Source organism: Nannobrachium achirus (genome assembly GCF_963921795.1).
Source record: "Nannobrachium achirus genome assembly, chromosome: 13".
NCBI lineage: Eukaryota > Metazoa > Chordata > Actinopteri > Myctophiformes > Myctophidae > Nannobrachium > Nannobrachium achirus.
Window position 1 is genome coordinate 35,223,400 of NC_137833.1, and position 15,993 is coordinate 35,239,392.

Consider the following 15,993-nt stretch of genomic DNA (forward strand, 5'->3'; position numbering starts at 1 on the left):
CACAGCCCACCAGACCTCCCTCTTTTGTGCCTTGGTTTCATAGGGGGAGTGGTCTTCCTTTCTCCTCTACGGTTCTATAATATAGCGTACACAGTACACTGTCGTTTTACTCACGTTCAGAGCGATTTTTTGGACTATAGAGACATTGACAGCCAAGAAAAATCCATCAGAAGGACTTCGCCGTCGGAAAGTTCACTTATTATTAAGCACCGATGTGCTCGGATATTTTTAATTTTTCAACGTGTTACACCCATAGAGTTATAATAAGTAACACCACGGACAACCGCTTTTCGCTCGCGTCGCACGTGTGTGTGTGTGTGTGTGTGTGCGTGTGTGAGAGTGAGTGAGTGTTAGAGAGAGCGACAGATACAGACAGCGTCTATAAAAACTGCGTGTGTATGATGTTTTAAGCATTGTTGTTTCCCAAGTACTGGGTCTCGACCCACGGGTGGGTCGCGGAATGGGACTGTGACGTGTGTGTGTGCCAATGTTGTGTATTGTAACTGCGTCTTCTATTGCAAACAGTGCTAAACTCTTCAATCAATCAATCAGTCTATACAACAACCTCGCGAATTTGCCTATACAGCCCCCACCCCCACACCACGCAAAAGTCCTCAATTCAACATATAGGCTACGTCAGTAAAAGTACAAAAGTATTGACTTGATTTCATAGGCAATTAATTGTTAGCCTACTGTCAAATCGTTTGTCCCAGTACAGTTTTTGCTGAAAGACTGTCAGCCCAGACTACACTGGACACCTTACACATGACAGTTCCTGGGTACCCAAAAAATATATGTAATGTCGGTACTGCCTATCGGTTCCTAGATGTGATGCGCAAAAAAAAAAGACAGCACAAACAGCACAAATTGCACAATCCAAGCACCGCGCGATGCGTCGAAGCATAACGCTGGAGCGTCTCTGTGTTGAAGTTCGGCGGTCCTTCGGGCCACTCACCTCTAGAGTTCGGGCCACTTCTAGAGTTCACAGCAAGATACTGTGTGTGTGTGTGTGTGTGTGTGTGTGTGTGTGTGTGTGTGTGTGTGTGTGTGTGTGTGTTGCTAAAATGAAACTGAAAGTGAATTCTCCCCAAACATTGGCAGGCCTATTATAGTAATAATAATAACACAATTAGGCCATAAATGTGCAATTATGCAACTGGAGACATATTACCTTTTATTACCCAATAAATAAATAAATAAAGAATGTTTAAAAATAATGTGTGTGTATATATAATCAAAAAAAAATCTCTATTCAGTTTCAGCTAAAAATATATATTTTTAACCATTTTGGAACCGAAATAGGAACCGTTAGGAACCGGAACCGATAAGCAGAACCGGAACCGGAATCGTAAAAATCCAAACGATACCCATCCCTTGCCTGAGCACCACTAAACCCCTTATGTTGATCAAATATAGAGCAGTCGTGCCTGAGCGCCCACAGGGCGATCTGTTTTTTTTCCGACCCTGCTGTCCTCTGCCCAGCTCAGCCTCTGGCCGGACACCTAATTGTCCGGTTTTCAGAGTGGTGTTATTGCTTTAATGGTTACATTTACATATCTCTGCTAATCTCCCGTTTCATTGGTATAGAAAAATAGCAGATACACAAGCTCACAGACACACACGTGTGTGCATTTCATTTATAGAGCTCGCTCGGCAGTCATCGCTTACACTGAACGCTCCGGTCCACCGTCACTCCTCCGTCCTCCCACGCTTATTGTGGATGAAACCACGGCGAAAGTATGTGAACTGCAGATGAACTGCAGCTCAGATTTGCCCAAAAAACGCCGAAACGAAACGTCATTTAGCCAACAATGGAGCAAAGTAAATTAGTTAATAAAGAAGCGCAGAATTGACGAGTATTATCATGCACTTTGCAGCACTGTGTGCAGTGGCGTAGGGGAGGGGCACGCAACCCCCGCAATGCAGAGGGGGCCCCCACACAGCACACACCCAAATGCTCCCTACTGCTCCAGTCTAATTCTCTCTCCCCCTCCCCCGCCTGCTGGCCCAGTCTCCACACAGCTGTGTGGAATGTAGTTAATGAGCACTCCTTTAGCTTTCCCTTACCAAGAAAGGAATATACATTTACTGCACCCAGCATTTAGCTAGTGGTCGTGTTGGAGCGCCTCAGTCCGCCAGCAGAGTTCATGTGCAACTTCTTCCAGAGAGATTGATTGATTGAAGACTTTATTAGAAGTTTGCATAGGAAAGGGTACAGTTTCATGACAGTACAGTTCACTGGTACAAGGTCAACTAAAAGGAGATCCTAGTAAGCTTTTCAGCTTATTTACATAGGAAACCTTTATGTATGACTCATATAACATTGAACAGATATAACTCTATAATTTCTAATGGGACAATTTAACTCAAGAATAATTGCAAAAAAGATACAGTGTAGGGCCATCATGAAATAAAATAATTCATGAAGGGTATTTGGGTGCATAATAAATAAAGGAGGTAGGCTAGTCTTAGTTTCAGGGCCGTGCAGCCCATACAGGCAAAATAGTTTCTTTTTTTTTTTTTAACTAACATGGGCATGGTGATTCAGCAGTGATTCATGGTGGTCCATTGGCTAATAAGTGTCAATTTAGGGGTCCTTGACATAAAAAGTGGTGTAACTTGGAGGGCGCTGGTTTAAGCTTCGCTTGTTTAGCCTTGGATCAAGACAGTCATAGGTCAGTCTTGTTAACTCAAATATTTACTTCTGGGGGTCCCTGGAACAAAATATTTTGGGATGGGCAGGCCATGGAGCCGCTCCGTGGACCAAATACATATCATTTGTGCATTTCCAGGGGTTAGCTGACATTTGGTGGGTGAACACTAGGCACAATCATTGTCATTTTGTGCCATACATTTTAGGCAGATTACCCCCCCGGACCCCCTGCGGCTTAACACATTAAGAAAACAACAAGCAACAAAATGTTATTATTGAAATATTCAATTCTAGTTATTAACTTTTACTGCCACTTACCTTGGTCCACAAGTAGGTCGGGAGTGGCTTATTGTCGGTATCAGCCGGTAACACGCGGGAGTCTGTCCCCGTTACAATGCGCTAGACCCCTGGGAGATGGACTGCTGAGGTGGAGCGCCACACCTACCATCAGCTCCCAGTACTTGCCGCACGACTTGCCAAGCCGTGCTACTCATACGCTGAGTTGGCAGTGCCCAGAATCGAACCCATGACCTTGCGGTTCACAGGCGAGAGCTCTACCGACTGAGCTACCCGGGCACAGGAGAGTATTTTTTGCAGGTCTTTAAAGGAGTAGTTTTTTTTCTATTCATTACTCATGCCATGGAGACTTGAGTTCAATAATAGGCCTATATAAATATATTTTTGGTATTTGTCCATACCATTCATAAGACAAAAATTTGAATATAGTAAATTTACCTCCATTGATTCCGGATGGGGACCTGAATGCATTTGGGTCCCCATCCGGAATCAATGGGGGTACATTTATTGTAATACATTTTTTGTCTTAGGAATGTGGCAAAAACTAAAAATGTTATTGAACTCAACTCTCCATGGCGTGAGTAATCAATAGAAAAAAAATCATTTTGGGGGTGAACTACTCCTTTATGTCCGAGTGTATAAAAGCAACTGGGTAAAGCACTGTTGGTCCGACCAGTTCAACATTCACCAGGTTAGCATTCACCAGCCTCGGCAGGTTAGCATTTCACCAGGTTAGCATTCACCAGCGTCAGCAGGTTAGCATTCACCAGGTTAGCATTCACCAGCGTTAGTTTTACTGAGGTTAGGGTTAAGGTTAGGTTTAGGTGTATCTCCGTCCCCGACTTTCGTCACCTCCGCACATCCAATCACAAGCTTCCATTGCCTTAACCCAGTTGCTTTTTTGATACGCTCGGACTGAACGACCTGCAAAAAACACTCTGCACTTGGTCCACACTGCCAGGAGTCAATACTTGCTTGCTTGTTCCTCTCAGAGGTGGGAGCTGCTGATCACAACACTGAGTCTGTGTGTGTGTGTGTGTGCGTGCGTGCGTGCGTGCGTGCGTGCGTGCGTGTGTACGTGCATGTGTGTTTGCATTTTTCATTCTCCTGTAACTTTGGAACCGTTTGTCCAAATGACAATTTGATGATCTGTTTGCATGATCGATCGGCAGGCCAATCGTACCGGTTTAAAAATATTTCACAATGACTTGGGGAAAAAAAGGCGTTTAAAGATTAATTTAATCCTGGCACTGAAAGAGTTAAGTTATTTTATTTACTAACTGTCTACTAACTGATGACACGTGTTGAGCATGTAGTGTGAGAATAAGCCTAGGTATGACATTCTGGATGAGTATCGCCTCCATTTCGGTTCTCTAATATAGCCTAAACAATTTTACATTAAGTGTGGTGGTCAATATCCTAATGTCCTGTCCTGTATAATTGTTTGATGGCAATCTATGGTGGAGCAGCGAGCTGTTGTGCAGACCTTTTTATTGAGCTTTGCACTTTAGGCACAAATTGTGTGTGTGTGTGTATGTGTGTGTGTGTGTGTGTGTGTGTGTGCGTGCGTGCGTGCGTGCGTGCGTGTGTGTGGTATAAATAAAAGTAGGCTATTATTTCTCCTCAACAAAAGCTCTCACATTATCTCCATTCCAAGCTGTGAGGTGAGTCTTCAAATTAAATACCCCGGCGACACCATTATTTTCCACAAAATATTTAAGTCCAGCGGCCCCATTGTTCCAACCTCATTAGTGTGCCATGGCTTGTCATGCAGGAGAGTACACGCACACGCACACACACGCACGCACACACACGCACACACACACACACACACACACATCACGCGCACGCACGTGCGCGCGCGCACACACACACACACACACACACACACACACACACACACACACACACACACACACACACACACACACTCATTCTCTCAACTTTAGCTACGTGTACTCTTAAAGCTCCGGTTCTAATTTTGTACTGTAATGTAAAATTCAGTCGGCCTGTAACGTTTTCACAAATCCTACCAAGCTTTTCTGTTCCTTTTCAAATATGCCAGATATGTGTAGTTAATACAGTACACACAGAGCACTGTGTCTCTGCTGTCTCCTGGCTGAGTTAATTAAGCATCAGAGGATTGACTCAATGTGTTTAATTTTCTCCACTCTTTGCAGTATGGATCTTTAATGGCACTGTGGAGAGTTTGGCTAGTCCTGTGTGTGTTTGTGGGGAGGAAAGAGAAGGAGAGTGATAGAGTTGGAGTCTATAATTAGGGCGAAGGGAAGAGACTTACACTCTCAAGCATTTAAAATATTCCCACTAATCAAGTCTGTTAAAGCCAAACTGTGTCCTCCTCACTTTCCTTACAACAATTCACCACACACTATATGAACACAACTAATGAGCGTCATGCATAAAATGCACAGAGCATGTTCAGTGAGGAAACGCTTTGCAGTTGCTGCCTCAGCTCCACACTTCTATTCTCAACCAATCCCATTTAAATGGGGATGGGTTTGCTCAGTGGCTTGGTTGTTGCGTTGTCTCATGCTGCTGCTGCTGCCCTTCTAGGAATTGCTGCTCCACCACCCCTCAATAACACCTGTTCTTTTGGATTATGCTTTACTATGGGGGAATTCAGAAAGCCTCCCATATGGTGGGGGAAATGTGTTCTCACCCAGAGTACTTAAATGCAGATCCATTCATTGCCAAACCCAATAAATGTATTGCTCATTTTATATTCATGGAAAATATATTAATTTGAGTTGTCATAACGGAACTAGATTCTAGTAAATATAATTAGCCTTTCCTATTCATTAATGATAAGCATATTTTCGTTGGAGCATTTGAACAGGGTTGCATGATAAATAATGTCCAATATTAGGCCTTCCATTTAGGGCTGGAATGAAAAGTTTATTGATAATTGTGAGTTTGGGACAAGGATAAAATACCAGTAGCCTTGAATAATAAGTAGAGAGAGACTGAGAAAAAACATTACTGTAGACAGCAGAAATAATAATCAACAACTAGACTATAGACTAATTTATATAGAAAATACTGTATGAAGCATCTGCAGAAAAAGAAAGTCAGAGACAAAAGAAAAGTGCCATATGAATAAACAACTAAAGGCTGCAAGCGTAAAAGTGAAGTGTAAAAGTAAAAAAAATGTTAATTCTACCGGAGTAGCCAAAGCCTGAGCATGCCTTGATCCTGTAGGTCACAAATGTCAGTAAATGCCCAAAGCTGTCCACTTATCTGTTATCAAAACATACTGCTGCTTCATCCGTGTCCAACTTTTCAACACAGCTTAGTAGAAGTTCAGGGCTACTTTCTTGGCTGTAGGGCATAAAGGCAGTTAATCCTCTCATTCATTGGAGCACAGTGTCCATTAACCTTCCTCTATTCAGAGAGAGCACACAGCGAGCCAGATATGGGACATAAAATTTAAAACCCAATTAAAGTGGAAACAAAAGAGACCATACAGATATTCTTTTTTCAGATAGTCTCTGCACTTCACTTTGGATTTTTTCTTTACTGAAACAGGTAGGGAAGATGAAAGAAGACAGTGTGGTAGAGGCACAGGAAAGAAGGTTCTGGATTTTATCAGCAGCCATGCATGAATGGCACATGTGGCTCCTGAGATAACTGCTCCACTATCTCTGGATACAGCTGCGTTGGTTTTGGGGTTGGTTGAAATATTGTCGCATTGCCCCATGGACTGCAGACAGTTAGTTAAGGGCATTCAGGAGGGATGGAGGTAAGGTCCTTTTCGGTTCTTTGCTGCTGCTGTCGATCGTTTCTGGGGGTGCGATTGAAGGCGTGGTATTGATTTTGGCTAAGGCAGGTTTGGCTGAGTAATGTTTGGATGCCATTGTGAAGGACAGGTCATAGAGGCATACAGTCCGATCATTACTATGATTGGTTTTTGGGGACTGTATGTTTCTGTTAGTGTGGAAGCTGATGATGGATGTGACTTTAGACTCTCATTCTGAGTTATGGAGACAATTAATACATTGTCTCCACCCCACTGTTCTGCCAAAGTAATTGGATTGAGCAGTGAACAGAATAAAATAAGGAAAACTCTGTGCCAAAAATAACACAATGAAATGTTATTCTTGATTGATTGTTCACCGCTATGTTTGCCCTCTTGTTCGCCATAATTGAGCTGTGTGAAGAACGGTGAAGAACCTGGGTTTGGTGTCACTCCACCTTAAAGAATAATTATATCAGTGGCTACTACAGAGATGAGAGAGACATGCAGAAAAGGCAATTATAATTAAATTGAGAGACTTTTAGAACAAGTATCTAGGGACCAATTCAGTAGTGGCTGCAGTTTTCTATGAAACAGGCAGACAGGTGTTCAGAGATGCATCAATTTGATGATATAATTTTGAAGTAGTTTGAGTGCAATATGAGTGTCTGTGCCAAGCACACCTGGTGTTGATGTACTGAGTTTACATCTGTACGTTGAATTAACACTATGGATTTACAGTGTATTCCAGTATGCCAGCCACCTGCAGAGGAAGTTATAAGTGCTCAAATTAAGATAGGATGAGATAAGATCAAACTTAATTAGTCCCTAAAGACACATTTGTTTTTTTCCATTAGTAAAAGTATGTACTGTACATACATGTATGTGGCAAAGAAAAAGTAAAACAGAGGAATCAGCAACTTCACAAGCCCCAATAAATCATGTTCTATACCCAACCACAAGTATAGTGGACAGTGCACATTTCTGTCTCGTTTGCAGATTTTACTAAAGGATTAAGGTACCACAACATATGGCTGCTCAGGTCCTGGATAACACATATTATCCATATACCCACTGCATGGCTGGCTGACACTGTACATATCAGGCTTATAACAACTGTCAATAGTCTCTCTACATATCGATTCATGGCCGACAGACATACTGTATACATTCATATTACTGGAGATAGATTAACATACTATACGTATGCCTATATTAATCCATAGCATATACATTATGCTACGGCCAAGTCAGTCCAACAGTGATAGAGACAGTAGCTGACTGCTCAGTCTCAGAGTAGCCTCATAAAGCCTTCCCTGAAGACAAGTATGCTGCCTCAAACCTGTTCAGCTCTTTAAGTGATGTTGTCTAATGCTGGTTTTGTGCATTGCTTTACATTGTTTTGTTATGCCGTTCCGTATTGTGTCAAGTTGTCTTATTAAGTTATTATATTGTTTTGTGTTTTGTACGTTCCAGTATGTTTTCCCCTGTATTACATGATTTTGTTACATAACACATTGCGTTGTATTGTTCCATTCCATTCTATGTTGTGTGGCATACATTTCATTACAGTGGACTGTGCCATCTTGTACTCATGCTGCCTGTCAGGGAATAAGACTTTCTCTTTGCATTGTCAACAAATAATCCACTCATTCAAGTGTGGCTGACAGGGTTTATCTGTGCTTCTTACTGGAAGTAGTGACGCTGTCTTTAGTTTGCCTTACTTACAGCTTTAGTTTTGCAGTTATGAGTCTTGTCTGGGAGCGAACTCCTTGGTGAGGAGACAGGATGCTTTGGGGACAGTTTAATAGGGAGCGATGTTGGCAATTACTGTGTGTCTTTTAGCAACCAGTGAGAATAACACAGAATAACAGTTTGAGGAAAGTTAGTGGAATCAAGCTAAGTGTATTGATTCACCGTGGTGACAGTGGGTGCGAAACATTCTTTACGCTGAATTATAGTTGATTAAAAAATACCTCTTCTGTCAAGTGGCATATCACATTAGATAGATAGAAGACCTTTATTGATCTTGTGAGTTCAGGGGCCAGAGAGTGAGACAGCAATGCAGTTAAGTTACTTGTACAGATACAGGGCATTTAGAAGTACAGTAAGATGCTAACCCGACAGACAGATCTCCATATATGGGTATAAAATGGACGCAGACAGACAGACAAAATGGGTCCTATGACAACAGGTATAATGGGGTTTGCATTAAAGGGCGGCACATTCATTCCCTATTTACATTGTTCCCGAGTTGGCCAGGCTTCTAGTATGTTCAAATTGGCTAATGGGAGGGCCGGCAGGTGGGCAGGCAGGCCATATAGGAGTTCCCAATGCAGCTACACCCAAATATGGATTGTGTTGATGAATAACCTCAATGTGTCCCCCATAGCATCAGCTGCAAACAAATCATGCCCATATATGTGATCTCCATATACTGTATGAGCATTAAAGGGACAAGGATACAAATATACAAACATACACATTCTTTTGAATTGTTTTTGTATAAATGAGTATAAAATACTAGTTGTTCAGACATAGACATACTTGGAAATCTGGGCTCCATAAGATAATCCCATTGGTCCCCCTTATCAAACACTACAATTTCTAATCTGTTACATATTTGAGAGCTCACTGGGGCTCATTTCCTAATGCTTTACCACCAATGGACAGGGATGCTACCTTGTGTTTAGAAAGATTCACAGCCCATTGAGCAGATGATATAAACCCCCCGTAATGTGATTCTGAAATAAAAAAAATACCAAGCTAGCTCACGGTGGATTTGAGGCTTAAAGATCACTTTGAACCAATACGGTTTGATGTAATATTTCATCAAAGTGATCCCTAAATGTGTGTGATGCATTTCTTTATGGCTAAACTGAAAATCCTCTTTATGCCTCTGCCGGCTAACCCTAACCCTAGCCATGCATGCAGGGAGGAATTACTGGTTCCAGTTGTCCGTACATCTGTATATCTGTCCATGTATGTATGTATGTATGCACATACTTACAGACTGCACAAGGTCGAAACCGTTTTCTCGAACTAGTAACGACAAATAATTCCTATTCATAGTCAATCTGACTATTGTGTTGAACTTAAAAGTAGGATATAGAATCAAGGTAATTAAAATGATTGACGTCCCAAAACTGAGACGTCGAAGTAGTCTTTCGCATTTGCAAGATAACTCCGGACAGACAGACAGACAGACACCCACCCAGTGCACATGCGCCTGAAGGGAACAATAGAGTAACTGTAGAGTTCATAAGTGTTGTAATACAGTATGGAGATCATTGTAGTAAAATGTATTGTTTAATAAAAACCCTTGTTATTCCCATATATTCATAATGTTCTCTTGGTCAGTTTAGCATACTAGAAGCTGGGCCGCCCTTCGGGCGGCCCAGCGTCTAGTCGGCGACCTGGCCAACTCGGAACAATGTAAATAGGGAATGAATGCCCCGCCCTTTAATGCAAACCCCATTATACCTGTTTTCATAGGACCCGTTTTGACCATTTGTCTGCCTGTGTCCATTTTTGCCCATATATGGAGATATCTGTATCTGTCTGTCGGTGTCCATTTTATGTCCATATATGGAGATCACTGCAGTTATAGTTCTGGGTCCATTTTATGCCCATATATGCCCATATATGGAGATATCTGTCTATCTGCATCCATTTTATGCCCATATATGGAGATCTCTGTATCTGTCTGTCTGTGTCCCTTTTATGCCCGTATATGGAGATCTTTGTGATTCTGCATCCATTGTATGCCCATATATGCCATATATGGAGATATCTGTTTATCTGCGTCCATTTTATGCCCATATATGAGATTTCTGTCGCTTTTTCAAACAATCGTGGGTCGGGTCGGGTTGAGGCCGAGCACTGCACTACCTGCTGCGGTGGGGAACGCACGTGCCGAATTTGAAATAGGGAATGAATGCCCCACCCTTTAATGCAAACCCCATGAATGCCCCACCCTTTAATGCAAACCCCAATATACCTGTTGTCATAGGACCCGTTTTGACCATCTGTTTGTCTTTGTCCACTTATGCCCATATATGAAGATCTCTGCACACACAGTACCGGTTGCGGAAAACTCTGATGTCAGACTTTATGCCCATATCTGGAGAACGCGCGTGCCGGTGGGAAGAAGGGTTCTCGAGATACGCGGATTACATACATACATACACATTCACAGAGATTTTGTGTTGACTCATGTGGCGTACGTGATGTCAGAGCCTTTTATGAAGTGATGTCACAATGACTCAGCGCTTGCGCCGATTTCCTCCGGAACAGCCTGATGTCAACAATCAGCTCCGCATAAGGAGATTCCGAACGTTTCGCGCCGGTTTCGGAAAACCGCGAGTCGGGTCGGGTCGAGGCCTGGCACTGCACTCCGCGCGGCGGCGGGGAACGCGCGTGCCGAATCTGAAGCCGGTGGGACGAACGGTTCTCGAGATACGCGGATTACAAACAAACAAACAAACAGACAGAGATTTGTCGCATTTATAGATAGATAATCCTTTATGATGTCATCAACTAGAACCATATACTCCTCAAAGTTAAGTCAAAGTTACATGGGTGGTTGTTCATCATGCATAGTCAAATCCTCAGTGTTAAAGTGGCACTATGTAACCTTTTTTATGAATAAATTGTAATTTGTCCAATTTGTATGGTAGAGTCTGATATTACAATATAACTTATACAATTGGGGTGGTTGTATTTTGTCTCCCGGCTCTTCTATTGAGACATTTAAATAATGTCTAATTTGGTTTCATTCGTACACTCTCAGGCCACGTTCAGTCGACAGCGGTCTCTACTCTCTAGAGAAAACGATAAAGTCCTGTTGCGTTCTCACTTTTTGTTCTGCGTTTAGACGGACACTCAACAGTGATTGAAAACGCTGTAGTGTGCATGCCATGTCGAATGCCACATAGACCAGTCAGACATTTACGCACTATTTCCTTGTTTACATTCATTCACCATTGCAGTGTGGCTCGGCTCACATCACACGTTCACATTCCGTTTTTGCCCGTTCACATGGAAACGCGAGGCGGAGCGTCTTCAAAGATTTCCACCCTGGAAGGTGGTCTCACTTTGTTTTGTGTTTTCAATGCCCGAAAACACAGTTGTCGTTTAAACGGACGGCATATCTGACATTTTATTTTGCTGCTTTCTCTAGAAAACTCTATTGTGTGAACGGAGGATTTTACTAGTGTATGATGCGTACATTGGTCAAATAATCCAGACTAATGAAAAAAAAAGGAAAAAGGGAATTGTCTCCTCACGCATTAGGTGTGTGTGTGTGTGTGTGTGTGTGTGTGTGTGTGTGTGTGTGTGTGTGTGTGTGTGTGTGTGTGTGTGTGTGTGTGTGTGTGTGTGTGTCCCAAAATCTGAAATTATTAAACAATGTTCCATGTTCAGGACATGATACAGAGGAAATTTCACAACATTTGACATTAGGTAGTTTCAACTAGAACATGTCATGAATTGATTAACAGAACCAAAACATATTGAATAGTATTAGGATATGTCAGGATAGTCTTTTATTTATTACATAAAGAATAATACTCCTGATTATATCTTAAGATGAACCAGAGTTAAACGTTAATAAGTTAAATTCAAGAACTCTGGGGAGAGTGAAGGCAGTGATTGCAGTAAGTAATTTAATCTTGGCCATCTTTTCATTTAGTTTGTTTCTGTGGGGGCTAAACAGATTGTAGTTGGCCAGGGTTCTGTTCAGTTAACTGATTAGCCAGCATTCAGTATTCAGCTGGCATTCTCCTGATGATTTACCGTTATACACTATGAGAAATGTTTATACATTAGATGTGGGTAAAACAGTGAGAGGCGTGCATTTCCTTTCAAATACTATTATGACTCAGCAGCATCAGTCAAAAAGAGTGGCACAAAGTAAAGATTATGCACCACTGAGGAGCACCAATGACATAGAAACATAGGTTTTTCAAAGACTTTTTCACGATTTTTCAAAAATAGCAGATCCACAAGCTCGCAGCTGTGAGCTTCCGGTATCTGCTATTTGCTATTAATAGTTAAAGAACAGAATAATGCGTAATAATGCGTTCCCAGTCTAAATGGGTTTAACCCCCTCCCCTATGAAGAACATTCATGGGGGGCCCACAGTGAATCCTTGTACCCAGGGCCCAGAATGTGGTGTGACACCCCTGGGGCAGAGTAAAGCCCAACAGAATGGAGTATCCTCCAATTAGAGAGAATGATGTTTTGTCTGAAGGCAACATAAATACAGGAGCTCAATACAAAAGTAGAGTAAGAAAATATTGATCGTATTGAATGTATTTTGTGGGTTAGTTGAAGTCAATTTGTTCTGGTTGAGGATTTTCTTTAACATCTCATTTAATTTTTCTCTCCTTTGTCCCTGTGTATAAATGTACTAATGATAGCTTAAAGGAGTAGTTCACCCCCAAAATGACTTTTTTTCTATTGATTACTCATGCCATGGAGACTTGAGTTCAATAATATTTGTTTGTATTTTTCGCATTCCTAAGACAAACATTCAATTTTAGAAAATGTACTCCATTCGGAATCAATGGGGGCGGAAAGCGTTTCCTGCCGACAGGGAGCCGTCGGCAGCTTTTTGGCAAGAGACGCTTGCCGTCGATAAAGCCGCAGGGACTCGCTGATGAGAAACTGGACAACTGGAGACACAGAATTGAGGGGGTTGTAGAATGGACCTTTACTTTGCTACTGCTGCAAAACCAAGCCTAAATAAGTCAGAGACATTTTCCCGTCGCACATTTTAACTAAATAGCATAATTCACAATCTCAACTCTCAATTTCCTATACTAATCAACTCCAGAGCAACGCTAGTAATAGTGCTATGGAGAGAGAAATCACTGAATCGCACAGTTTGTTTGCTAACAAGGCTGAAAGTGTGTTGCCACATTTGACACAAGCCCAAAAGAAGCGACCATTTTTACCACTTTAGCCCTATTACATCAGCTTTTTATTTTAATAATCTTGAAAGCAAGACACAAATAATCAACTACTATAAGGAAAATAAACATTAACAAAGAGCAACCCTTAACTATGAATATTGACAAGCGACTTTACAGGAAGACCCAAAGTCGCTTATAATGAGCAGACCTGGCAACAGACTGGCAGACAGCGTTCAATGCAAATGTTTGTGCCACTAAATGCCACCGACTGCCAGTCTGCCAGGAGTTGGAAAGAGTTCCATGTAGTCTCTTCGGTGTGGAGTCACCTTAAGATGAATTGACACTACAGGCTTTTATTCTGGGACTCAGGCCTCGACTGTCTTCAGAAGTACATTCACCTGTCCAGCCCACAGACAGTCCATGACACCCTTCAAGAAACAGAATGGGCAGAGCCGTCCAACCTCTCCTCCTACTTTGGAGGAGGAGAGATAGGCCAAGATGGGCTGGATAGGCCAAGCTGAAGGCCTTGAATTGTGACCTGATTGGCATTTGGTGTCAAGCCCTCATTGATACAGGATCGGAGCTTCTCTCTCCCTGGTCCGACTGGGGACCCAGCCTGACACTCACAACTCCCCCTCCACAGTGTGGTTGTAAACGATGAGACGGAGTCGAACTCTAAACAGGGAATGTGCCCAGATGAGTGAGGGAAAGGGTTTCAATAATAAGCTGAACCATGAGTTATGGCTGGCTGACATACGTGACTTGGAACTACTCAAACGCTGGGGAGTCTGTGTATGTACCTCAGAAACGACAGACCTTCAGTGCAGTGGTGGAGCTAACCATGCCTGCATTCAGCTTAGCGTTCAACGATTAGCTGATTAACAGTTTCATCCATCAGGCTGAACTCTCTCTGCCTTCAAAACGTAACTCATCCATCCCACCCCCATACATCAACAGGCAGACAGCACAAGCATATACAGTACAAATATGCACATGCAGGCAGTGGCACACACACACAAACATACACACACACACACACTAGGACTAGGGCATTAACGACTTGTGATTTTTGCAAGTCGACTCGACTCAGTCAAAAGTTGAGTTGAAGTCGACTTTATCGCTTGATGACGTCATCACATCATTACTTTTTTTCAACTTCGACTTTCTCTGGTGGGAGTCGACTTGTGTAATGAAGTCGACTAACCCTAACACACACACACACACACACACACACACACACACACACACACACACACACACGCACACATCCCCAGCAACTTTTGTCTCTTCCTGCCAATCCTCAACCCACTGCCCATTAAAAGCTTTTTGGGAAAATAAGTTTCAAGGTTTAAAAGTATTAGCATTAGTCAGCTTGACTTCTTATTCATAATTTAAGCACTGTCATACCAATTATATTTGACCATACAGAAGACTAAGGGACTTCATGTGCCTGTAACTGCAGGGTACTGAGGCATGTAGTACAGTTAAAATGGATCGGTTCCATTTCTGGGAGGTCAAAGAACAATGGAGGCTCTTTAATTATTTCAAAGTTTGTCTGGAGGTGTGTGAGTGTTTGTGTGTGTGTGCACGGCGCGGAACAGCACGCACACATTGGCAGGCATGTGCATGCTTGTAAATGTGATTTTGTCAAGGTGCCAGTAGTGACTAATTAAGGGTTTTTAAGCTCTGTCGCTTCCCTGACAGAGCGGACCACAGTAAGGAGAGGAAAAGAGTGCTGCTTCATTGCACCACTCTGCAGCCTGTGTGTGTGTGTGTGGCTGTATGTGTTGGGGGTTAGACACACAGAGACTCCTTTACTCCTACAAGGAGAAGGAGAATATTCCTAGAGGTCTGAGTCAAGCCTTATTTTACTGTACTATATACTACAGTATACTACATTGTGGTACTGCAGTGCACTGTACCATACTATCATAGACATGATGTGTTGCGTATTTACGGTGTCATTGAGAATAGGGTTAGTCTATATGTCTGTCTGTATGTACTGTATGTACAGTACAGTATATGACTGTCCTTTCAAAAGTAGACCAGTGACATCTCATGCCGCTATGTTCATGATGTCACATTTGGTACCTTTGGCCATGAAAGCGTGAAGTTTAGTAGAAAATGTAAAACATTGTCTTAGTTACACCAACATTGTCCCTGTGAAGCTCTATTGTTATTAGAAGTTAAATACTTAGATTGTTATTTCCAACTGGCTCAATGAGGCGTAGACCATCATCGCACTAGGACATGCACATTATAAGCAGCCAACCTGTATAGTGCAGCTTTGCCACTTCGTTCACAAACTGCACACACAGTACAGTACCTCATTATCCATATCCTGTAGCTAAAGATTGGACAGTTGGGCCATG